This window comes from Anomalospiza imberbis, chromosome 13 (genome assembly GCF_031753505.1).
Source record: "Anomalospiza imberbis isolate Cuckoo-Finch-1a 21T00152 chromosome 13, ASM3175350v1, whole genome shotgun sequence".
NCBI classification, from domain to species: domain Eukaryota; kingdom Metazoa; phylum Chordata; class Aves; order Passeriformes; family Viduidae; genus Anomalospiza; species Anomalospiza imberbis.
The window spans coordinates 11,453,507-11,480,601 of NC_089693.1; the positions used below are offsets into that span (position 1 = coordinate 11,453,507).

The 27,095-nt window shown below is 38.7% G+C and overlaps 1 long non-coding RNA gene across 1 annotated transcript in view; it reads right to left on the minus strand.

The window, feature by feature from the left end:
* Positions 1 to 2,075: 2,075 nt before the first annotated feature.
* The window catches only part of LOC137481939 (uncharacterized), a 123,547-nt gene continuing 98,527 nt past the window's right edge, over positions 2,076 to 27,095 (minus strand). Inside the window, exon 4 of the long non-coding RNA XR_011003786.1 lies at positions 2,076 to 2,221. This is a non-coding gene — a long non-coding RNA (uncharacterized lncRNA). The remainder of the gene's footprint in view (positions 2,222 to 27,095) is intronic.

The window sequence follows — 27,095 nt, forward strand, 5'->3', positions numbered from 1 at the left end:
GATAACACAGGATATGACTTCAGGGAACTTTTAAATGAATAAAGCATATGCAGGACTAGCCAAAGGATTATTTTAGAAATTTGAGGTATAGCCAGGGCAACCTTCACACCTGGCTTATTTCAGTGGCATTTGAGATCCAATAGAAGAATAAGAATTAACACTGAGATAGAACATATTCAGAAGGGTCGTGGCAGCTCTAGAAACAAGCACACACGTAATTAGAGACTGTTACTGCTTCAAGCAAATCTGGGCATTTAAAAAGAAGGCATGACAAGGAGATGAGACCAGAGAGAGAAATATATACCACAGAAATGTGAAAAACTCTTATCTAAAAGCTTAGGCACAAAGTTAAATCTCAATATGCTTCTGTAGCAGCTGTTAAAGATCTCTGGCTGTCCAGATCTTGGAAGTACCACCTAACAAACATTGCATCACATTTAACCTGCTCAGATGCCTCTGATTAAGCTGATAATGTATCTTCAACTGTGCAATACACTGCTGGACTAATATTTATGGAGTTAAACTAAAGAGCCCATGTTTTCCCAGAGTCCTAAGGGACAGACCTTAAAGCCTAAACACAGTATTTCTATACAGTCTGCTTCTAGCAGCTGCCATTTAAATGGAAATTGCTGGATAAATTTCCAATCATGACCTATAAGAAATATTTCTAGTAGCATTTGGCATGATTGATTTGAGTTCTGTAGCACTGCCTTCTCACAGGGATTATCCATTTTGCAGCCTGCTTTGCTCCACAGGAAGATGGAACGATAGAGACCAGGAGGGAAGGATGAATACAAAATGCCTGCTAACCAGCAAGGCTAATGGCACTATTTATTCTTAAACCTATGTCAGAACTCATTTTGTAGTTACATACAACAGCAGACCACAAAGACATTGCAAAGATCGTTTTTGCAATTGCTTTTTTTGACCATTAAAAAGCCAGTTAAGGTGCATTCTGCCTGCAGATGCTGCATGTTAGCAGACACTGTGTCATCTCACTGCCAGCAGCTCAGAATGCAGCACCATTTGCACTGAAACATTTGTACATAGCATGGCCTCCTCTCTATATGCTCATTTAGAATCTGATCGCATGTCCACTTAAAAAAAAAAATTAATAAAAAAGATACCACTGTGAAATGGGTAAAATACTATTACTAAATGATATGTGTAATCATTCAGTACCATTACTACTGAAAGGTGATATTGCAGTGACATTGAGAAAATTGGATCTATTCTTCATACAATTATATAGCTACACTTTCACTCTAATGCCATTCTAATTGGAAAGGAGCACTGAAATGTGAAACTGGGCACATTTCAATATCTAATTATCACTTGGTAACTCATTCTCAAAATAGTTTTCTGGAAAAGACAGTTGCCAAGAATGCTATTTTAATTCTGAAGTCTTCACTAACATTCTTATAGAAAAAAATGTTTTATTCACTATTTGTCTATATTTCAGCTACACCACTGAAAAAAGATGGACAATAGATATATACAAACATAAGCTGGTCTGACTTCAATGGAAAAACATTTGCATTTACCACTCTGCCAGTCAAGGGACTGTGAGCAAGGTTTACTTCCTGGGGCAGGAGCTCTTAAGGGTTAAGAGATGAAAACAAATTAAATTAAAAAAGCAATATAAAGGCAACATTTTTTACATAAAACATTTGCTAGATAGAACAATAAAAGATGTAATTTGAGTTATTGTAGGTAAAATCAGCAGGATCTACGTTAGAGACCCATTACAGTGCTTTAACAGGGTACTTTTGAATTGGTGTTTCTCCCTCAGGACTCAACCTGATGACAATCAAATGCAATTTAATTTTGATAACAGAATACTTTGGGGGAATTTTATAATGAAAATATCCTAAAGAACCAAACATACATGAAATGTGACAGTTTTGGGGATGAGTCTGGGTTTTATTTTTGAAAGGAATAGAAGCCTTCAGACATCAACACCTATATCCATACAACAACCTTTGCATTCACATGAACAAAAGGATGGCCTGCCTGCTGATGTAAATTGGCAGCATTCACCTGCTAAAAGCTTCCTTGCAAAAAATCCAATAAACATTTAGAGACAGGGGAGTCCCACAGTGCTGTAAGATCTGAATACCTCCAGTTCTCCCTATTTTCATGATTAGGCTAAAATTCATCATTTCCCCTACATGCTTATTCTTCTTGCCTCCACATGCTCTCCTTAAAAGCACAATTTAATCTAAAAATGGAATATTTTTGTCAGTGACTTTAAAGGCTGTGACAGGAGGTGTTAGGAAGAACAACTTGTGACAGTAGGTAACCAACACCAGAAATACCAAACGCTCTGAACATGCCCCGTTGTGGCTGATGTAGATCTGTAACTACACGAGCTTTTAAGACAGGGTACATCACAAGAAGTTTCTCCAAAGATCATTGCTGTGTATCATCCTGCCCAGCACAGAAAGGATGGAGCAGGGGGAAGTGGAGTAAAACCACTCATTTCTGCCGGTGGAATAAGCATCCAAATCTGCAGCCAAGCAGATCCTCATCAATAATGTGAAAACGATCCTTCATTCTGTTTTCCATAAAGCTGCTCCAGAACTTTACATGTAGCTGCTGGCACCTCAGTCACTCTCTCCAAGTTTCCACACACAAGCGGCTCCAAGATTTTCTAGTCAGTGCTCTAAATGCCCTAGAGAAAATGTCTGCCAACTAAAGGATCTTTAAAATAGCCACTAGACAAAATCCATGCAAATCAGGTCAGAATAATGAATTGTTTTATATTAGCTTTGATCACCTGTTTAAAACACATTTTGCTGAAAATTAAGGTAAAAAGTAGATTTCAACCTTCTGGGCAGTTCCTGCCACCTTCCCTGCCCAGACAAAAATAACTGATTCCTTGCTATTCACATGCAGAGTGTTTTCTTCTACTACTTTATGCTCCTGGGTCATAAGTTCTTCTTAACTTTTCTCATATTTTCCTTACTTAGTTTTTGTACCCTTTGACAGTCATTCTTAGCCATTTGACCTACTTTCCACTTTCTATGCAATTCCTCCTTGTGGCTTAAATCATTGAAGAGTTCACGATTTGGTTGACCTTCTCATGAGGACAGTCCGTGTCTGTGGCCTTGCTAGAAAGTCTCTTGGGAACTGCCAGTTCTTGAAAGACTTTTCTCTCATTCTCACACAGTATCCATAGCAGTAACCCAAGGCTATTAAGTATTCCTTTATTAAATCCAGTATTTTAATTTTGTTCTTATCTCTCCCCACCTTTTCTGTATCAGAAATGTCAATATTTCAGAAACTTTCTCATGAACCCCACCTTTTACTTTTGCAATTTCACCTGCTCACCTTTAACCACCAAAATGCAATCCGCGAGCCTCCCTTTAACTCTTTATTCCTGAAATTCTGAAAACTGACTGCAAAGTGTTTCAAGCAGATACTGGGCAATCTGCAATCCTTTCCAGCAGGTAGGTGGGGAGCTCATGAGCCACATGGCTGCACAACAGCATTGCCAGCACCTTTGGCTACTCTTCTTTTGATCATTAGAACTATAAGACACCTAACGGAAGTCTCTGTATCTATCTCTTGCTACATTCTGCTCATCAGAGCAGGGTGTTCTAAATATCCATAAACAACCAGCATTTCCATTTTCCCAATAGTTCATTTCCTTGCCTCATTTTCTAATACGTCCTCTTTGATATACATGATAAAACTTCATCTTTCTTCCTGAACAATCAATGAATGTTTATTTATGGTATCATTATATGTTAAAACTTCAATTCCTCCCCTTCAATTCCATAATCCTTGCATTGCAGTACCCAAGACACAAATATGTTTGACATTTGACATAAGGGCTATCAGAAGGACCAAGGATTTGAAGGATATCTTAAAAATATGTACCACAGACTCTATTTTCCCCCCTGTCCTAGCATATAATGAAATTATAATGGTGCTTTGCTGTGGCTAGCCAGAAGGAGAATGTTACTGACAGATGGATGCCAAAAGAAAAGAGCTAAAAACAACTAACAGTCCTAAACTGATGAAAACAATTTAAGTCTGTTGCCTAAGTTCAGATTGCTAAGAGACTCTAATGAAGACTGTTCAACCATACTTTTGGATTATCTATAATCAGTTCTTTAGAAAGAAAAACTCCAAATCCCACTGCAACTTGATATTTTTCCTATTCTTCTTCTACAATACCAGTTAAGTAATTTATGCCATTTAAAATCTTCAGCATTTTAAAGGGGATGGCAGCACAATGAAAGAAAAGCACAAATTAAATAATCACTTTTCCTAAGAGATCTGATTTTTCATGGAGAGGGTTAGAATTGTGGATCTATGCAAGACAGAATACAAAATGGAATAGAAGAGTACCTCATCCTTTTTGATAACAAGAATGCATTGCTAAAGGAATATAGCACCATATTTCTCATTTCTTTGCAAAGTTTGAAAATAAACTCTTAAAGTCAACATAACCTTAAACTATATGGATTAACCTTTTCCAGGTGTAGCAATCACCAGCCAGAAGATGGAGTGAAAATCATATTCTAGGAAAAGGGCAGAAATAAATCCTTGTCCTTCAATGCACCCTAGAAAGCCTTTTCTGGCCACCCACACTAGGCTGATGTTCATTTTCAGAGAGCTTGCCAGAGTAAGATAACAGAGCTATCACTTGAGCAGGGTGAAGATTTGTTTCCCTTAGCATTAGACATGAGCTGGGCAGGCAGGGACATCTCAGCTAATCAGAGAGGGGCTCTTCTCAGCTCAGCGTGGACTTATCTGCACTTTTTAAAGGATCAATTCACCTCCCATATTTTGCATGTCCTCTCCCAGGTGAGGCAAACTCCTGCCCCTAATGACCCTATTGACTATGAATGGAATCTGGACAGCTACTTTTGGCCACATGAATCCCACCCTAGTCCAGGGTTATCTCATAACCCACAAGAAAATAAGGATATTGAAAGGCTCTGGAATAACAAGAGTAAATTAAAAGTAAAGACAAAAATATAGAGCTATGAAAGATGCCACTATCCTCTTTCACAGAGATTGTCAAATAATCAGAATAAATATATCATATTCTGTGAATTCCAGGGTACAGAGATAGCTCCAGCATTCTTTTTTCAACAACGCTTTTCTAACATTTCATTTGTTCAAGCTTTTGTTGCAGAAGGAATACCACAGCAGAGGACTTAAATCACACTGTACTTAGTTAATTTCTCAATGTGTTTCAAAGACCTTCTAGACATGAAAACATGAATAAGAGCATCTCTCTTCTATTTAAAAAAAAAAAAAGAGTTTATTTTTAAAGTAATGCAACAGCAACCTTGAAGCCATAGATTTTTAAAGGTTTGCCAGGAATATTCAGCAAGTAAATAACTGATTTTCAATCAATAAATATTCAATAAATAAATGAAGGAGAATAACAATTTTCCCACTTCACTCTGTGCTTAACCAGCATAACCTAGAGTCTATTTTTACCTGTGGCATATGCATTAACACTGCCACTGCATATAATCTTTAGTCTTATTCCACAGAGAAATTAAACTAAGAAGTTTTTGACAGGACTTAATGCTAAAGAGGCATTATATCTCTTGATAAAATATTTGTTACTGCTAACAGAGAAGAGAAAACCTCAGGAACATGTGATAACTCATCCACTTATAAATTTTTGTCCTCATCTATTTCTTCCTTTTCACTCACACTAGAGTTAAAAATATTCTCTGTCAGTTTCAACTGGCTACTGAAAACCCATCAGCAAGATCTACAATAAAATGCTATATTAAAATGCAAGGGTGCAGATGAAGTGTGAATCATTCTTGTTTCATCAGAGCCATACCACAAACAGTAAAATCAACTGATTTACAGTGTTTCTCTTTGAATTTTGATTTATCAAAATTGCCTTGTAGCTAGAGGTGACCAATGCACTCTCACAAAGCTGGATAAAAACCCATTGCCTGCACAGCCACCAAGAGGGGAGCAAAGCATTGCTGCACACTTCTCTCTCCCAGCCTCACCAGGCTGCAGGTTATGGAGATGCCCTGCCTTTATCAAGGGACACAACATTAACATGAGCTTCTCTGAAAGAGATTTTCCTGTGAAGTTTCAGTGAACACAAAAGCTAAGGGACTTCGGCTCAATAACAACATATTGATATCTTTATTCATTGCCTTTGTTCCACATAACCCCTGGGCATCTCTGGAAATATTCCCTCCCCTCAGGATTCATACCACCACACTGTGAAATCCAAAGTTCCCCCATCACCTTAATAGGTCTAGACTCAACTATTAAGTGTTTTAGCCCAAAGGATGACAAGGGATTTGACAATCTCATATGTTACCTGAACAAATCTGCTGAGACAGATTAACTACACTGGTACATTTCCATTTCCCACTGCCTCTTCTGACTGCCACAAAGCACCTTTTTCAGCAGAATGGAAAGCATCCCTCTGAATTCTATATAGATATAAACTACCTGACCTGAAGCATGAAGGAGATGAAAGCATATTTAAGAAACCAGCCAGGAAAGAACAATTTGCTTCCCAGCTTAAATAATTAAGTTGCATTACCTGCCATAGCACCTTATTAATACAAGATCATTTAGCAGAAGTAAAACCTTCAAAGGATTTTATTTTACCCATCAAAACTAACTTCACCCTGATATTTTGCCAGCACAAACCAAACCCTTCAAAATTTGGGCAAATTCAGATCTGTCCAGTAAACAGCAAAATAATTTCTTTAAGAGCAACATCACAGGAGAAAATAATATCCATGTTTTATTCTTAATATCAGTTACCCCCACACACAAGTTGACAACAAGCTCCTGAACTCTTGATATCCATATGTATTAATGACTTTTCATTAACTACCTAGAGAACACTGCAAGTGTTCCTGTTCAAAAGTAAAACATGAGTAACTCCACACAGTCAGAACAAAATTCTGAAAATTCTGAACCTGCACATCCAGAGGAAGGAAGCTGGGTGTACAGCCAGAGGGTTTGCTTGTAAAAACAAAACCTCATATACCTGTACTTAAATTTTAAGATTACCTCTTAATGTTGCAGACAATATTTTTAAGCCTGAAGGGATGAAAGCTGTGAGGTTATTAACAGCCATGTCTTTGCAGAAACTTACTCTCATCTGCCTCAGATGCTTAATGAGTGGTTGGAAGGGAAAGGGAATCAGCTGCTTCCCATTAATCATTGCAAGAAGTAGCCCTGCAAGCTCATAAATAGCAGGTAAACCATTTTTACTGATATGTTTAAGATAACTGTATAGGACAGGGACTTTACCTCTGCTTTCATCTCTTCCAGTATTCGGGGGGTGGTGACAGTATCACCACCACTCCTCCACTTTGCCCTTCCCTTGACAATATTGTGTTTTGCCTCGTTCCTTTGAGCTTTTCTCATGAAGATATTGCAAGGCAGACAGGCACTATATAAGAAAGCCTTAAATTGTAAGACCACAGAAAAATGCCCATTTCACATTAAGGAAAATTTAGTATTTCAAGCAGATGCATATATTAAAATGTTAAAAATGTTTGGCTTCATCTCCCCTTTTTTTTTTTAACCTATATGTGTCTTCTTTTTTGTATCCATGAATCTCAAGAGTGTTACAAACATCTCATTTCTTCCTATATTTCAGAGCTCTTGCAGGTCTCTTCTTCTTTCTGACATCTGCATCCTCTGAAACCCACAGGGCAATCTATTTATAACTGCAGTGGAATGAATATTCCACAGAAACGTTTCAGTTAAGGAACTTTGTGCCACTTTTTCTTTTTATAGACAATCAAAGGAAGATTCTAATAATTTAATTTAAAAATGACTGAATGGATTTGCCATTTGGGCAGTTTGGCTTGGTCATGCCCTCTGGTCACTTTCTGCTCCTTGCCTCAGTAACTCTGTTAGCAAAGCATTATTTTCAGACTATGATTGCCAGAACAGAATATTGCTGAAGGGAGCTGTAAAAAGCAGACATTTCAGAGGACACTTAGTGCAAAAAACCCCTATTTTTAGGGAAAACTTAATATAAGAAAGGTTTATATACAATTTAAGAAAATTTTTATGAAAGGTTAAATGAGTATTCCCTTTACTTCCATTATCGTGGAGCTATTAAGGCCATTATTCCTGTGTTGTTTATTTACTATAATAATACAGCAATATATTGGAATATACTAGATGTTTATTTACTGTAAATGTTTACTTACTAGAATATTTACTAGAATAGCTGTATTCCCAAAAAGTTGTGGGATTGTTCTAAAACAATGCAGTGAATCCATTAGAGACATTCACAGATTTCTTTCTGTATGAAGAGAGTAAATTAACTACTTCCATATGTTTACTGGAGCCATATATTCTAGATTTTAATAGGAAATGCATCTTCTAAAATCAAGACAGTACCAAGCACTGCTGTATTGCTTCTAATAAGACCTAAAATTTATCATTTTTTTATACTCCTTGCTGAAGTACAAAGTGACCTTGAAGACCTATTATTTAGTAGCAAGATATTTTTCATAGTTTTTCTGTGAAACAACAAACAGCAAATTACTGGGACCTGTTGAATTTGGAATGGTCTCCCCAATAGATTAAACTGTCTACTTTCATGTAACTTGGCAATTGTTACCCGTTATCAGCCGCAGGTCAGTCGTTAAAAAAAATATAATTCTGTAAGATAACAATGAGGTATTGGATAAAGCTCCTCATACTTTAGGGAACAAAACTGCAAAAAATAGCTTGCCTAGAACTTCAGAATTCCCCCCTGAAAAAATATATAAAATTGTGAGCTGCTGAAACAGAAAATGGAACATATAAGACAATATTGAACCTGATAAGTTAGCATTAAGGTGAGAGTGGGGAAAAAAAAAAAAAACAACCCAAAAGCACAATATGACAGTTACTTGGTCCATAGGAGCAAAAAATCTCAGAAAACTTTAATCTGTTAAAAGGCATTATATAAATTGATAGGAAAAACTTTAGCTATTTGGAACTGAGGTAATATATGAACAATTTCATAATAATTTGCATTAGTTCTTGAGCTGATAGTGTCTTAATGAAAAATAAATAGTAATGAGCATTTGGTCTGAGGCATTTGTTTTGTTTGTATTTAAATTGTATTATTTCTTAGGCTTCTAAATCCTCCTGCCAAGAATAGGGATCTATGCCTTAGCACAGCTTCTGGAAAGATCTGTTCCATGATCTTCCCAGGCACAGAGTTCAGTAGCTCTTTCTGCCCATTTCAAAGAGGTGCAATGTTTCCCTTTTTTCCAGTCACCAGAGACTTCACCTGACTGCCATGATTTTTCAAATATCATGCAGAGTGGCTTGGAAACTCCATTAGTTCATTCCCACAGAACTTTGAGGTGTTTCTCCCCACAGATTTCTGTATGCTCAGGTTCCTCAGGAGGTCGTGAACCTGATCTTCACAGGCAGCAGGAGGGACTCCTCCCGTCCCTGCCCTGTGGTCCGTCCACCCTCAGGGAAGCTCAGGGAGAGGCAGTCGGTGCAGGCACAGAAGTTGTAGCTCAGACTTCACTTCCTCCATTGCTGTTTGCCAGTGTTGCCCATGGAGCAGGGGTTGGGGCACATGCTTTCCTTGACTTTCCCTTTCTGTCCAACCCAGCTGTAGAAGCCCTTCCTGTTACTCTTTACTTCCCCTGGAAGCTCATGTCCATCCTATGCTCCTCCCAGGATCCGTGTCCTCGCTCCCACTGCCTGTGCACCTCCTCCTCACCCTTCCTTTTGCCCAGCAGGTCTCAGCCCAGCCATGCTGGCCACTTGCCCTCCTGCCCAATTCCTTACCCCTGTGCATCGAGGGCTCTGGCACTCTGGAAAATCTCCTTAAGGATCTGCCAGCCCTGTTCTGCTCCCCTGCCCCTGGTGGCAGTTTCCAGGAGGTCCAGTAGGTCCTGGACTGTATATGGGGCTACATGAAGGTTGACCATACTCTTATAGGGGCCAGAGGACAAGTAAATTTAGGATAGTTTGTATAATCCTATTTTATATCTCCTGTCTGCTTTCTTTTATTTCTGATTACAAATGCAATGCACTTACTGACATCAGGTAGCTGATGGTTTTATTAACTTGACTGGACAGAACCTGTGCACACTTAATGACACAATCTAAATAATGTTTTATTTCAGGAATCATGTAAAGTCATACTCCTGCTTGCTCGCTTCAAATTACATAATTTAAAATTCATCAGCATTCCTATCCCAGCTCATACTCTAGCCATTATAAAGTCATGGTTATGCTCTTCTAATTACATTGCTTATGTCAGGGAACAATAAATTCTTTTTTTTTTTGAGTAATATACTGTTCAAACATTTTCAAACTCTTCACAACAAAACTAACTTCAACAATTTGTATACATTGAGTCCTAACACTTTAGATATTGATCAAGTTTCTTTTTTTCAATTTCTTTGACTCTGATGCTAATAGATCTGCTAATAGAATTATGACTCTTCACTGGGACAGGATCTGCAGAGATGGTGCATGAGATTATTCTGGCTGGGTTCAGTTGTGTTTTCAGTTTGGATAACTGGGAAATTAAATTTTCCACAAAGAATATGCCATAAAAACCCTTGTAGCCCATTTTTTAATGAAGAATTGCCTTCTTGGAGCCAGACACTTTCTCAACCACTTACTTCTTTTAAAAATAATCATAATAAAATTATTAATTCTTGTTATTTATCAGCCAATCTTCAGCTATCAATCTTCACTTATCCACGGGCAACTTTATTATTTTAAATACAAGTGAGCATAATTTTGAAGTATCAATTCTTACGTGATAGATTTGTTATTGTGCAAGTTTCATGCTCTCTTCATTAAGGGATGTGCCAGCCACAATAACAGTGTGCAGGCAGAGGGGTGTGATTGAGGTTATGCTCCCACAAGCACAAGCTGGACAGAATCTTAAAGGAATTTCAGAGTAAATGAGTTACAAGAGTCTGATTTTTTAAAAAAATACTGTTTGTGGGAAAGAGCGGTTCTGGCTGTCTTCGTGCTGTCCCCGAACTCTGGCTTTACTCAAGAGCAGACTTTTCAGATGCTGACTGATCTGAGGCACGTGCACTGAAGGCAGTTGGCTTCTCACACAGACTGCAGTGGCAGAAGTGAACCTCCTTGAATTTGGGAAGTTATCTCCTTTTCCATCTCTGGCTGAGGAGGGCAGAGCATAGTACTTACAGGATCCTGTGGTGTATCAGAACTCTTGTGTAAAGGTGGCAAGACAATGCTTTTACAGAGGTATTTGACTAGCTGTAAATTCTCCCACAAACCAAACTTTATCTTGATTATCAGCTTTTTAAACTCAGGAAATACAGGAAAATAAAAATTCCAAGTTCAAATCTCAGAGAGGACTCTCCCTTCCCTGTACCTCTGTCCTCCTGCTTGACCTACTTGCATTTCAGTCTGTCAGACTCAAGCTGTTTGTAATGTTCTGGCCTGACTTAGCTGTCCTGAAATTCATTTTGATCATATTACCTCTTGGATTAAGAAGATTCATCGACATTTTTCTTCGTGTCATTTTTTGTGTTTCTTTTTTTCTTTTCTTTTTTAAGATCAGGGATATAATTTAAAAGTTTTACTGTTATGTTCAAGGTACTTCAGGCCTCTCATCCATGTTATTTATAGGAACAGATCAATGCCTATGTTCCATCTTGGAGCTTGTGCTCAGTCTTAGATTACTGTCTATCTTGATCCCTTATCATTCTCTGGTAAAATTTAAGCATTTTTCATTTTGCCTCTTGTACGTTCTAATTCTTGTCAGGAACCTAAACCATCAACCACCATACATCAAAAAAAAATCTTAACAGTAGACGTGTACTCAATTCTTTTGCTGAACTGGGACACAAGTGTCTGTGCAGGCCCATGAGATCCCTCAATGAGCAGGTACTGCAGGCCAGCAGAAGTGCTCCTGTGGAGTGGAACAGCTCCGAGGATTCAACTCCGCACTACAGGCTTCAGAGATTTACTTTGGCTAGATTATGCTGGTCCCATGGATTTAATGCTCATCAGCATTTGGAGTGAATAAGGTACATTTCTAGGTACATTTCACTTTTTCAGTCCAGTTTCATTGGAATGAAATCAGAGTTCACTCCAAGGCCATCCTCCAAGGCAAACCTAAGCATGATAAACAGGGACACTCAGGAGATTCTTCTTCTGAGCCAAACTGAAACATTAATGCAGATGCACTTTTGAGCTCACCAGTGCAGGAAAGAACCATTATTATTTATTTTCCTGTTTCCCCAAATTTACTCCATGCAGGTGGAGGTTTCAGAAGTGATTATTATCCTGTTAACTCCATTCAGTGATTGGGCTCTTAGGCTCACAGGCTGTTTTTAACATTTGTAAGACAATGCCAGACAGACACTGTCTCCAGTTACAGACTGGTAAAATGCTTAGCACAAAATGGAATTACAAGGCTTTCTCTAGGATCTTCCTTGAATGACTACTATTTATAACTAATGGACACTACAGAATGAGCTATTTGGCTACACCATTAGAGAGAGGAACTTCAGCTCATGTAACATGTCATAGTTTAGGGGAAATGAAGTCAAAGTCGTGCAGCTATGGCAGTTAATAGCAGCAATGTTGATCTTTGCAGAACTACCCAGTAATCTCTGGCCCACCGTACATTCTGAGCAGCTTGACATTGAGTTTCCATTTATCCCCAAATATTAATTACTGTTGGATATGTTCAGTGTTGTCAAAACATATTACTCCAATTCTCCATGCACATGCCTGGAACTAAATCTTAATCTCACAGATGTGTAAATTAGAAGAAAATATAAAGATTCTATTACTGGTGCATCTTCATCAATATCAACCAACTAACTGCCTGAAGGAGAAACATAAGCACCTGCAGTCAGAAAGGGGGAGAGAATATTTATTCTATTACCAGAACAAATGATGAGTGAAATAAAGCAAGAACAGAAGAAACACATTTAAATTTACACTTTCTTTTTTCTTCCTTACTGAATAACAATATATGCCATCAAGGCATCAATTGGTATGTTTTGGTTTTGTCAGAAAAATGTGAATATTACTGCAGAAGTGTTTATCTGGAAACAGCACGATCACTTTTTACTACCTCCTAGGCTCCTGACTGCTAAAGTAATATGGGTTTTGTTCAATAAAGTGCATATTTCTGTATATTCAATATATGTACATCATAACTCAGACAGGAATACCTTGCAATTTAGTTATGTAACATATACAGAGGGTAAAATCCTTTTCAAAAGCTCTTCAGGTTTGTATTGAGAAATATGATATAATTTGGTCTTTTGTGCAAATAATAGTGAATTGAAATAGTGGGCAGCTCTCTAATCCCCTCTCTTATGGGGTAGTTTCTCTGCTTTTTTTGGATCTGTTTGACAGAGAAGGATAAGCATAAATCCACTAAAGAAGGAGATAACATTTCTAGATTATTCAGAGGAAAGTGTGATTGTGGTCCTTCCTCTATTCTCTCAGAGATTTTGCTCATCCTGTATCCAGCCCACTGAGCTGGTTCTTGTGCAGTTTCAATAGTGGATTAGCATATGCCTTTCCAACATCCTTCCCTGTCCTTTTCCTTCTTGCTTCAGGGTTAAGCCTCATTTATTAAATGCAGTTTCAACTATGGCAGTGATTGTGAATCCCACAGTTTTGGGGGTTCCAGACTGAGACACTTCCAAGAGTCCTGGCTCTCTGAAACAATAATAATTATATATGTCCTCAGCTATCACAGTCTTATAAATGTCTCAGAGTGGAAAGCCAAAAGCTGAAACAAATCAAGTCAATATTAATTTTATTAAAAGATCTTCCTGTAATTTCTTAGGCCAAATCACAAAATCATTATTCAGATAGAACTTATTGGAATTGATATAAAGACTGACTGTATAAAAATCAATAAGAGAAGAATTCACAAATCATGTATCCAGTAAGGAGCAAGTTCTCTAAAGTGTGAAGTTTTAATTGGACCCTCAAATGATGAGTAGTAATCTTGGAAGAAGATACAAAGCTATTGGGAATAACATGATAGCAGAAACTCACTCCAATTTCAGGTGCCAGCACACCCACCCCATATTACAAGCATGAGGGAGAGAGGATGAATCACTTTAAGACTAAGACTGATGAGAAGGAAGTGACATTTCACTATGATTCATCTCTCATTGAATTCTATTGAGCGGTGTGCTGCTCACTCGGAAGGTCTTCAGCTCTGAGAAGGAAAAAATATTTGAAGAGAAACATTCCACTCTCCAGTTTTCAGATGAGCTCAGTACAGCAAAGTCACCTGGGAGAACTGGAAGCTGGCTATGTTGTTCTGTTACCTGCTGGCAACTGGTTATGGTGAATGCAAATTTAAGCACACTATTTGCATAAACACACTGTTCACATAACTGGGTGATCTGTGTATATAGATATGTACACACACAGATCAATAAGCAAATAAAGGATTTCCAAAATGTGCAGCACAATCTGCATTGCAGAAATTGTTAAGAATTGTTCCAACTCTTCATTCTGAAATGGCAGATTTATGGTGTTCTAAATCCCATTTATATTTTTATCTGAATCAGCCTGCTCATCCCTTTCTGCTTTGCCTTCCCAAATCAAATTCAGTCAGGCCTTCCTAGCTCTGTCTGAATGTTTCCTTTGATTGAGTGATGTTATTTCTAGAAAAAACACTCAAATCAATTTAATGCAAATTCCTTTTCACGTCCTGGTTGACCCATCAGGACATCGACAATAATAGATTGAAGTAGTTACTTCCTGAGGCAGATGACTCATTGAGTGCTTAGTAATCAATTTTCATCGGTGTGACTGCATAATCTGTCTTTGGGGTTCTGTTACATGTCGTGACTAGAATGCCACAGAATCCTGAATTGCCTGATACAGAAAATGAATGGCGAGCCAGGAGCTATCAGCCATTTTAAACTGCACAAACCACCCCAACAGAGTCACACTGAACACAGAAATGCTCTAGCTGTTCTCATGCACACCAGAGAAAGGCAGGAGTAAATCCAGGGGAGCCAATGGTGGTGCACAAGTTGCAATCCACAGCAGCTGAGATCAGAATTTGATCCTTTGGAGATTTGACAGTTTAACATTTTTCTGAATCAAAAGAAACTCACTGCATTCAAGCCTTTTTTCATATCTGCAAAAATCTATTTCATTGCTCCTAGACTAAGAGAGGTGTAATCAAAACAAAAGGAATGAATTTTGATATACTATAGAAAGGATGTGAATTCATTTATGAAAACTTAGGGGAACTGGGGATTTAGATGACCTAATTAAACACATTATGGGTCTACACTTGCTTACTCCATTGCAAACCTGCAATGTTTCATTGCATCCAAGCTGCATCCCACACAGGACATGGCAGATGATGATACTGCATCATAGTGATTGCATAATTTATAATGCTGCTGGAAGATCAGTAGGAATGTGTTTTTGCAGCACAATGGCAAACTGCACACTCTTTTGCCATAAGGTATCCTGAGAGAACATATTCCTGAATCCGGGATGTAGGACTAAGCAAGCTGACGTCAAAGTTGTTCCCTCAGTGTTACAGGATGAACGATGACTCCGAGTCTCATGCTGTGGTGTTACCACTGAGTTCAGATTCCTTCATAATTAGACGGAGTAGGTAACAAAACCAGGGCAGAGAACACCTGGCAGAGTCTATGCACCATTTCAAGGCAGGAAGTGTAATTCTCAAGATTCATATCAGTTTGACAACTTGTTTGGTTTTGTTAAACACTCCTCATTCTCTCTGGCGTGCCTTTGAAAAGCAACACTTGAAAGATTTAATATTTGTTGACATTGTAACTTTCTGACAAGGGAACATTGCTTTTTCTAACAAATTCGGTGTTCATGAGGAGTTCATGAGGAGTACACAAGCCTGTGAAGAAAGCTGAGGGGCAAACTCCATAAAGTTTGGAAGCATGGCTTGCAGTGGAGCAGTCACCACAACCCTTCAAGAAATCTAACAAATTCAACCACAGAATAAGGGAAAGTTCTGAGTTTAAGCTGGCCCCTAAGCTATGAAATAAGTCTGTTCTTTTTAAGTCTGATTTCCTGTTTTAGTTTAGGTTTCAGTTCAGATCCCACTGCAGTGTCAGTAACAGAAATACTGCAGCAGAAGTACCAGGGTGCACCCTGCATCCTGAGAGCTATCACTCCTCTAAGCTCCATGGCCTGTGCAGGGTTTCACATGGAGCTAGTGGGAATACCAGCAGCTGTTTGGTAACCAAGTACAGATTCAGCAGGGCCTCAGGGCTCATCTCTTCAGCACTAACACACAATTAGATGGCTTGGACCTGGCTCCCATTCTCACTCACAATGATTCTGTAATGACCTTAGCAACAATAACTCTTTCCAATCAGCAACAGAAAGAGAGGGGGGAATTTTAGTAGCAGAACTGTAAATGAACAAAGCCACAAACAGCTGCTCCCTGTACAGATGCTCCAAGGCCTCTCACTGCTGCCAGCCAGTTCTGCTCATTCCATGCCTGTGTATTTATTCTCCCTAATACACAAAAACTTACAGTAGTCATGACCCAGTCGGTGGTAATTTAACTGTCCAAGTGAACGTGTAGTAGCAGCATGATCTCAGGAGTGAGCTCTGATATTCACATCACATAACTGGATGACTGGTAATTATCAATGCAGAGACTAAGACAAAAGACAGCCTTTCCTTAGGGAAAAGCACATACAGAGATTCTGGAAGGCAGAGCCACGCGTACACCTAACAATAGCACCTGTCTTTGCTCTAAGTACTGTTCCTTTTTATCATGGTCATTATCTCCACAGGTAGCTGCTCCTTTGCCTTCATGATTTTCCACACTGCACCACTAAAATACATGCTCAAACAGGGAGGTTTTTGAGACAGTTGCTACAATAAAAGACAGCATAAACAAAAAGCACAAATACATGCTGGAAAGAGAATGGATTAAGGACAGCCTTGAGGAGAAGGACTTGGGGGTGTTGGTTGACCAGAAGCTCAATATGACCTAGAGCCCAGAGAGGCAAACATGTCCTGGGCTGCATTCAGAGCAGAGAACTGCAGGTGAGGGAGTGGATTCTGCCCCTATGCTCTGCTGAAACCCTACTTGCAATGCTGCATCCAGCTCTGGTGTCCCGGCATAAGAAGGACATGGACCTGTTTGGACTGTAAGAAACAGTCAAAGTTTACTGATCACAATCCATATGCTAAAAACTAGCTGTTGAGACAAGCAAGGAAATATTTAAAAAATAAAGCATGCACTATCAGAAAATAAAGATCATTTGTTGAAATATTTGCAAACCAGAAAGTACTCTATTCAGAATAATTTATAACAAATATGTTTCTTATTTCTACTTTTTAAGTATAATAACTTACTGTAATTGATGTGAATAATTTTAGTTCTGCATTCATATTAATTCATCTCTACAGTAACACATCATTTAGAAAGCAGCATTAAACACAAAGTCCCATGAATGTAACCATAGTTGCAGTGGAGTGGAATATAATTAACCTTTACATAGTTCAGATGTGCAAAGGTTATGACACCTGCCACTTACAAAGTACTCCTGGTTGGTCTTGGGAAATTGGGTTTCCTGTAGGTACCAGGGTGATTATTCTGAACCTGCACATATACATGCATACATCATGTCTAATATCATTTCTAGTACTTAGAGCAGCGCTTCACGAGACTGAGCATTAGCTGATATAAGCAAGTATTACAGAGCTCTTTTAAATACATTCCCTTCTGGGGCTCCCCTCTCCTCCTTCCCTCGGTGCTTTGAGGAGGACGCTCGTGTGCCCCAGTCCAGGGGTCTGTGTGTCCAGGAACGCTCCTGCACCAAGAGCCTGTGGGGAAGGCAGAGCCCTGGGTGTGCAAACACAGGGATTATCCCCCCAGCAGAGCCTTCCTCAGGCTCTGCAGGGAGCTGCTCTTTCCAGCCCCAGCCCAGAGTGCAGGAACCTGCTGCCCTTGAGTGACTGAGGCCCAGCCACTGCTCCAGGTGTCCATGGAGCTGAAACCCTGGTTAGTGAAAGATCACTTGGGACATTAATAATAGTCCGGCAACTGATACAAGCATGTTGTGCTTAGATGTATTTTTAGATGTGTTTAGGGCTTTTCAGATGAGGATAGATCTTAGTCAACCTCAGTCAACACACAGACGGAATGTTCTCTTGAAATATTCCATCCAAATATTTGAAAGGAGATGGATTTTACGGGTTTTTATGTTTTTAAATATTGTATATAGAGCAAACAAGGTTCAGAGAAGACATCATCTGTCTAGAGGACCTGGGATACTGATGACAGGAAGAATCTGATCCATTAGGGGAAGGTCTTGAAGAAATATTTATTGTTTAGTCCCAGTCAGTGAAAAAAACATGGCTCACAAACTAAATACGAAAATTAGCTCTATAATGACAACTAAATGGCATCATATTCAGCATCACTGCAGATGGAAAAGCCAAAAGAAGAAAGAAAAAACATCTTTGTCAGTAACAAATCATCTCTTTAAAAGTTTTTTAATGGAGAGAAGGCTTATTAAGGAAAATAGCTGAAAGCAAAATTCTTGCAAAGAGGCACAAACATTGTTTAAAGGCATGGTATTAGAGTTTCAGAGTAAATTTATATCTGCTGGTAAAAAGGACTACTAAGCTAACAGATTTTAATAGCTGAGTAAGAGGCATTATTAGCAGTAAAAGAAAATTAATCCAAGAAATTAAAAATCTTATGTAAATGCATATGGAAAAAAAGAGCCTAAATTCTGGGAGCTTAAATCTAAAAATTTCCAGGATCAGAGGATATTCACCTAAAAGCCAGAAAGCAACTAAGAGAATGACTCTCTGCAGCATACAGTTACTGCCCACAACCAAAACCTGTCTTGCTGTTGCTGCAAAGGGTGGGTTCCACATGCTGGGACACAAAAGTGCATTGCTGGGCTATTTTTTATCAAAGCAATAGGGGTAAATGGGTACAGGTTACTGAGGAGATTACAACTGGCATGAAAGGAACATTTTTTTACAACTAGGACAATTAGCTGCTGGAATAATTTCCCTGGGGAAGTGATAGATTCCTAACACTGGATACTTTTGAGACCTAGCTGAAGAGGGTGCTGGGTTATCTTGTTCAACCAGGAAAGGCTGAACCAGATGATCCCTGCCATGCCCTTCCAACCTGGTATCTCTGATTCTCTGAATCTTTCTCCTTGGCTGTGCTGCACATCTGCCCTGAGAGTGGGACCTTCGCACAGCACTGCAGAACAAGTGCAGGGAGCAGAGCACACTTCTGCTCTGGCAAAGGCTGTGCACCTGGGGAAGTGCAGCAGGTACTGGTCACTTTCTCACTTTTAGAATGGTGATGGTAAATTGCTATAATCAGAACAGTTGGTAACAGCAATTTTCATTTATCATTAGCAGTCTAAGCAAAAGTCAAATATCAAATGGATGTAGGAACCAAAAGAACCCCAGTCAAGATAAGAAAAGAGCTCCAACACTGTCACGTACCACACTACTGAATGACACATGCTGTGCAGTACTCAGCACAGCAATGCATCCAAGAGATTGCTGCATAACAGCAACTGGCAAACATCCCTGGCTATTACATCTCCTTGTTTTTAACAGTTAATCCCTCAGAATCAGACTTAAAAGGAGGGGCTTTGTTCTGGTGTTATGGGTTTTTGTGCTCTCAGTCTGGTATTTTTGTGAAACTGAAATATTCCCTGTAAATAAAGGGAAATAAATGTAATGGCACTATATATGATGGCTAGAGAATCCTGATGATAGGTTTGTCCAAGTTGTGACTCCATTCTAGGGTTGAAGTTAAAAAAAGAAATGTAGTACCTACTACACTGATTCAGTAGGTAGCCCATACCAGGAGAGTGGAAAGGGTTTGCTTTCTCATGGATGAATACATTCCCCTTCTAAAATTATCATATTTTTTCCGTTTTAAATCAAAAGTGAAAGAAGTAAAACACCAGAGCACATTTGAATAGAATTTAAGATGTGGATCAGAACAGAAGGTAATGCTGAAGTTTATGTCATGAACTCAATTGAAGTTCTGTGGAAGAAGGTATACAGTGGAAGATGTTCTGTGGAAGAAGCAGTCTGAAAAGTTAGGATATCTGAAACAGTATGACTGGTTTACTAGACTCCTTAGTTATTTTTATACAAAAATGTAAATAGTATATCAGGCTCTTTTTCATTGGTAAATCTTTAAGGAAAATTCCTAATTAAAATTCAGTGAGACAAAGTACTTGATATCCAAGCTTATGTCCCTATTAGGATATTTTGGTTCTAATGCATTTAATGTTAAAAAAAGTACATGATCCTTAATGTTTAAGACATCAACACTACATACTTAAAATCAAATCAGTCTCTTATTCCCTATAGGAAAAAGTCAGTGCCAAAGCCTAGCTAAATATGCAACTCTATTGTCCCAGTTTACCACCAAACTGAAACAATGATTCCAATTCAGCAGAGACACAGAGGGATAACTCCATGTTCCTGTTTGCTTCTATTTATCCCTAACCCTAGGATTGTTGTACATAAGGAACTTTTACATGTGCTTTTATTTGTGTGCCTGTCCTTCACTCTCAATCTTCTAGCTCACTCATGGAACTGAAAATGTAATGGTTTCTGTATTCTTTGCAGAAAATCATGAAAGATTGTAAAATAGATACATATACTGCTGAATATAATTGGTTCATATGAAAATTTTTACAAACTGCTAAAAACAAGCCCCAGAGCAAGACAAAGTTATAAGTACTATGACAAATACTTGTCTCTGAAAGAGCATGCTGGTATTAGCTTGGCAACAGCATGTCAGCAAAGGTGTTTAGATACAGCATCAAAATTATGAACATTCCATCTGCTTTGATGACTCTGTCACCTCACCTCACCTGAGCAATACAGAGACGAAAAGAGCCAAACTACTTCTTTAGTTCAACTCCAAATAATATTCTTACTATCACTCACAGGAGCTGTGTTTAGTTTTTGTCTCTATGCATTGTTCTAAGAGAACCTTTTACAGTAATGAAATATCTCTGCAGTAACTGACCTGCAGTAACACTGACACATGTTGTCAGTAGAAAGCAGAATCCCAAGCAAGATAATGGGATTTCTCTTAATTCAATTTGCCACAGATGTAGTTAGCATGCCAGCATTCTCCTTGCAGAGATTCTACTCTTTATGGTTTGCTTCCTAATTAACGTAGTCACTTGGAGCTGCACAGTGCTGCTGGCTCAGCTACCATTTCACACAAATCTAATTTGGCCCTGCAGAGTGGTGTGAGTTCAGTGGATCTGAGGAGCTGTCTGACAACAGCCTAATGCACCTGGCAAAACATGGACTTCTGCAGCCCACTCGGTGCTGATACAGCAGAGCAAGGAAGAACAGCCATCAGAGCAGCTAACAAAGAGATGTCTTTCAGAAACATTCCTCTCATCATGGCAATTCAGTGAAAATAATTTTTAAAAAGAGACTGGAGCATATGGAGCCTATAAATAAAAGATTTCAAACTGATTTTGAAAGTTTCTAAACTAGGCATCAGAATGAGTGGTCTGGGTCAAGGCAAATGCAAATGCACAGTTTAACTCCTAAGACTGTAGAAGTGGCATTTTGATTCCTCAGCTTATGTAAACTTGATTTTACAATTCCAGAACTCAGTCGTTGAGAAGCATCTTCTACCAGTTACAATAAAGAATATAGAGCAAGGATATGAGCAACACCAAAAAGGAGGCACTAATCTTTACCCTCTATGAAAACACAATCTGAAATCAGACTCTGTCCTGAAGAGGGAAATTATGTTTATAGTACACATGACTAGGAAAGATCTATTTTTCAAAGAGCAATTAGGAGCACAAATATTTTTACTTGTGCATAGTATCACCAGAAAGTCATGTGACTTACAAACATTTCACAGGCAAAAAAAAAAATTAGCATAAATAAAACCACAATATTAAAAAAAAGGTTAAACTGCCATTGAACAAAATTAAAGCGAAAAGTAATTTTGAGGGAGCTTTAATTCCACTGAACTACCAGATCCTATTGACAAATTGCACTAGTGTTGAAATTCCTCCTTTCTATTAGTTCTTGCATCCTTGCTTACAACTGTAACAGCACAAGGTTTGAGGGCCTCAGCAGAATTCAGCTCATAAAGTTCTATTCAAGCTCATACCAACATAATTTATGGTCACACCCTCTGCCACAAAGAACGTAATGTTAATGATCTTAGAATCTGTTAGGCCTCTGGAACTACTGAGAATTACAACTCTGAGTACATACTGGAAACTTCCCAAGATTAAAGTCTAAAAAATGAGCTTCTGTCATGTTTCACAATCCAATTAAATATATCAGTGTCTCAAGGGCCAACAGTTAGGTCTCAGAATAACAGTCAAGCACAAGCAGGAAGACACAGTGTTACAGCCCGAGTCATCCTGAAATCAGATCCTTAAGAGAAGCCACTTCATCCTTAAACAGGACACTAAAATGGAAATAAATTGTGGGAAAAGGTATTTACAGAGGTAAAATCCCCTCACAGGCAACTTCTGCTTTGTGGTCTGTTACAAAAATACTGGAAATCAGCAATGAGATTCACCCAGGTCCATTTTATTGCCTGAGCACTGCCTGTGCTAGCTATCAGGGCTCCTTTCAGGATTTTATCTAAAGACCCTTTATCTGTGAAATGCCTGGCATCCATGTATAGAAAAACTGCCTGAGCACCACGGGTGCCACTCCATTTTGTAGCTCCTGAAGCCTTTTACTGTGTTCCCCCAGGCCTTTATGCAGTGGGTGCATCCCTTTCCCCAAGAGTAGGAGCTGGAGAGGGATCAGAGAGCACAATCATAAAACTCATTGATAAGGTGGAACACAATGCATAAAACCCAGCAGTTTGCCACAATCAGCTGATCATTAATAACTTCTAGATACACTAGGTAGCAACAGATCATGGAAATGTTTCAAACAATACACAGAGAAAACCTGAGAATACAAACATGCAGTGGCCTTAAATGTTGCCAGGATTAGAGACTCAGACCCAGTCAGTGAGTTAAGGATTATAGATCCTGAGTGAAACCATAGGTATTGGTTCAGACAAATCCTGTGCTTCCACAGCACGTGGGCAATCTGATTTAACACCCCATATTAGTCCTTTGCTTCTGCACTGAAGAGCACTGACAGCACAAAACACCTGCAGGACATGACATTTATAGCTGAAAGAGGAGTAGTGTTACAAGTCACTGGAAGTGCCCATCTCCCACCCTTTAGTTGATTTAGAGGTGAGAAGCCTCTCTTGCTTCTAAGCCAACTCAGCTTTTACTGTTTTGTTTTCTGAACAGAGATGAAGGAAATTAGTAGAGCCTGGTGGTAGCTGATAAGACCCATTTGAACACAATTTCTTTTCTAAAAATCAAATGTTTTTCATAAGGTCATAAAAAAAAGGCTGTAATTTGGGGTATAAGACTTTCCTTCATGTGAAAGGACAAAGCAGTTCACATCACAACAGAGCTTCAGGCTTTGGGTGGGTCTGTAATTTTTTCATCATCATCATTATCCATTCTTAATTTCAGTACCACAAACCAGCATCACTTCTTCAACAGAAAATGGTAATAGTTTTATGAACCCAATAAAATTGTTTGTTTATAGCTTATAGATCCAGATACAACTGTCTGCTTATCATCTCTGCTTATCATCAAAGCAGAAACATTTTAAGATCCAATAAATTTCTCCAGGCCAACCCCTGTAGTGTTGCACAGGGACCAAATCAAGTGAGCTTGTCACTCGTCAGCCTTGTCATACACACACAGTTTGGCAAGATCACTGCACGTGTTCCGTCCAGCTCAGAGTAGCTTTTGTGACAAAAGTACAAGAAGAGATCAAACAATTTATGTGACAAGCAGGATAATACAGGAAGATGTGAGCAGCTGATGGCAGCACAACAGGGGAACTGAAAACACTGCAATCAATAGGTAGTGACTAAAGTTCACAGTTTTAAAGCACAAATACAGATAGTACTTCATGATCTATCTCCTCTCCCATGTTCCAGTCCCAAAGGATTTGCATTTGTCAAAGATCTTCTTGGCATTTTCTCTGTTACCCAGTATCAAACTTTTCCTACCCATAAAATCAATCCACATGCCAATCAAGGTTCTCCAGAGCTTGTGAACTTCCTGAAGAGCTCTGTGCATTGAAATTCTTCTTTAGCTTATTTTACATTTCTCTTCTCCCATTTGCTGGTTCTTGGTATTGAGATCTGACAGCCAGAAAACTACACACTTGAGGACTCCAGAAGCTGTGAAACATGCTGTAATGATTACCTGGAAAATCACCTAAAAGATACTTGAATTCCTTCCTATCACTGAAGATTTCCCTATATTTGTTGTGTAAAATTTTCACTTTTGGAAATTCTGTTGAAGGAAAAAAAATTCTATGTGGCAGGTTGGTGTTTTAAAAATAAAAAAAAATATATACAAATATCTGTCATTCTGAAAGAAGTGATAAACATGGAAAACTCAAAATTCAAGCCAGTCAAATCAAACATCATCAAAATCTGAAACAGCTCAAAATTTAAAATACTGATACAAAACATTCAATTATTTTGGCCACAGTCAGTCATTGAAATATCTTCAAAAATACTTGAAATCCTAATTCTCTTGCATTACTACCTGAAGTGACACTAGTAAAGTTTTCTCTTACGAAACTCACAGGTCAAGAAGTAGCAGATAATAATCTCAACTTTTAGATGCTCATCCTTAAAAGATTATAAAATTCACCTATAGCTGCTTCTTATATTTCTCATATGATTGAATCTGTCAAGGATTTAAACTTGCACAATCAAAGCACTCTGCTATCATAGGTCATTTTCTCCCCAATGACAGACACTCATTTTTTTCCTCTTCTGGAGAAGAGGTCTTTAACATTTACAGTCTTTAAAGACTAGCAGTGCACTTATGAAAAGCATAAAAGCCTCATAGAACACCACTTTATGGCTGCATGTACCATCATCAACAAAAGAACACCTGTCAAAAAAAAAAATAACTCTCTTTCCCCCTAAACCATGAGAGAGTAATTTTCAATGTAAATGAAACCTGCATATTTTACTTTTGCCTGGCAAGAATCTCACATGAAAAGCAAATGAAGCAAAAAAGACTGACATTATTACTCACCAAAATTAGAAATGTCTCAGATGCTCAAACATTTGCTTAGGATAAACTACAAAAAAGCAAGATAATTAAAAAATATCTCTCTGCCTTCTTCCCAAGCTAAGACAAGAATATTTCTTGACATGAGAACTGCGAATCTTGGCCTTATGACTCAAGTGCTTGAAGGCCATCCAGGGCCTTTCCACCTGTATTTGGAAAATGCCCACAAACTGTGTATGCCACCAAATACCACCAAGGCTTTCAGTGGCAGCAAAACTGCTTGAAGGAGAGAACACTAAACTGAGTTACAGCAAAATGGAGCACAAGTTTGTGTGCTCAGCTGGACATCACAGGGCAGGGCAGGGGAAGGGAAGGCAGGCAGTGCCTGCACCCCAATTCCACTGCTGGGAGCCAGCAGGACAGAACACCAACCACCACTGATAATGACTGAGGGAAGGGTGCTGCTCAGCCTCTTGGTTGCAAGAAGAAGCTACAAAAACAGGGCACTGAGTAATACAAGACACAGGCAATACAATAGATCCACAAATGCATCAGTTAAGAAACAGACAAAGCAAGAGATCCACAAATGCATGATTTCTCTGAAGGGCAATAATATTTAAGTAATTCTAATTTTTTCTGGGACTTGACTGGTGATTTCTGAACGTGATGAGGTTGGCAGCTGGCACAGGGGTGTGTGTGTCACAGCCCTAAGGGACTACTGCTGGCAGTACCCACCCAGCACACCAGTGTACCAGTGTGCAAAGAAATAACAAGTGTGTTTCCCTGCACAAAAGTGTCACAGGAAAACCACAGGAAATTTAAAAGGAGGAGTGATACTTTCAGAGACAACTGGTTATACAAGGTTTATGCACACATAAGCATCTGCGTATGTATATTTATATACATACATACATATATCACATCCTATCTATATCAAAATAATGTCATGCCTGCCAAGTTGAACAACTAGAAATTAAGAAATGAAAATAAGTGAGGATTTCCTCTGCAGCTGAAATCAAGGAAATATCTGTTTGCCAGAACTTTAAACAGTACACAAGGCCTAGCATTTTTGGCAGTAGAGTTTATAGTATCACTTACAACGACAAAGAGAGAAAAAGACATCATTATTCCATATAAATTGCAATATTTTTTTATTCAGGTTTTTATTCAAGAGCCAGAATCAGTGGCACAACCCTATTATTTCCAGACTGGGAAAGGTAGAACTGGAGAAAATACTGATTTTCAGAGGACAATATATTTAGAAATATCTGCAGTAGCACAGTCCTGCTAAGCCTGAAGCCATTCTTCTGGTGATGATTTTCTCTGTGAAGGGCACTACATAAGAATATTTTTTCTTGTATCCATACCCAGGAAAGCAAAGACAACGTACAGGTTGCAGTCTCACCCAGACTTCTAATGTCTGAAGATTCTAAAAAGCTGAAGGAATAGCTATTGATACCCTTCTCTTTTTTAATTCACAGAGTGTTATTTTGAGACAATTATTATGCACCTAAATGGTTTATTTTTTCCAAAGAGGGTAGAACCAGAGAAAATTTACAAAGCTTTAAAAATGTAGATGGCAGAGCCTTACAGGGAACACAGTTCAGGATGTTCATACTGAAACTTCAAGTTTGATCCAAATACATTTAAGAGGATTCTTGGAACAGTTCTACTGCTCAACTTTATTTAATGTGCAGTGTGATTTCCCTTTCTCTCTAGTTGCTATCTCAGAAATTTTCTTCTGAACTGGCCATTAGTACTGTATTTCAGAGAAGAAAGCCAAGCAATGGGATTGCTAAATAACTTTCTCCTGATCCACTTCCACAGCTATGGTCCCAGTCCCTCAGGAATGACAGTGCAGGCGCTGATGTCAGTGCACACCCAGCTCCCAGAGCTCAGCAGGGCTGTTCCCAGGGCTGAAGGTGCATTTGCAAATAAGCATTTGCAGCCTTGGCTCATTATTACTGAGAAACTGAGAACGGTTCATTCACTGTATTGAAA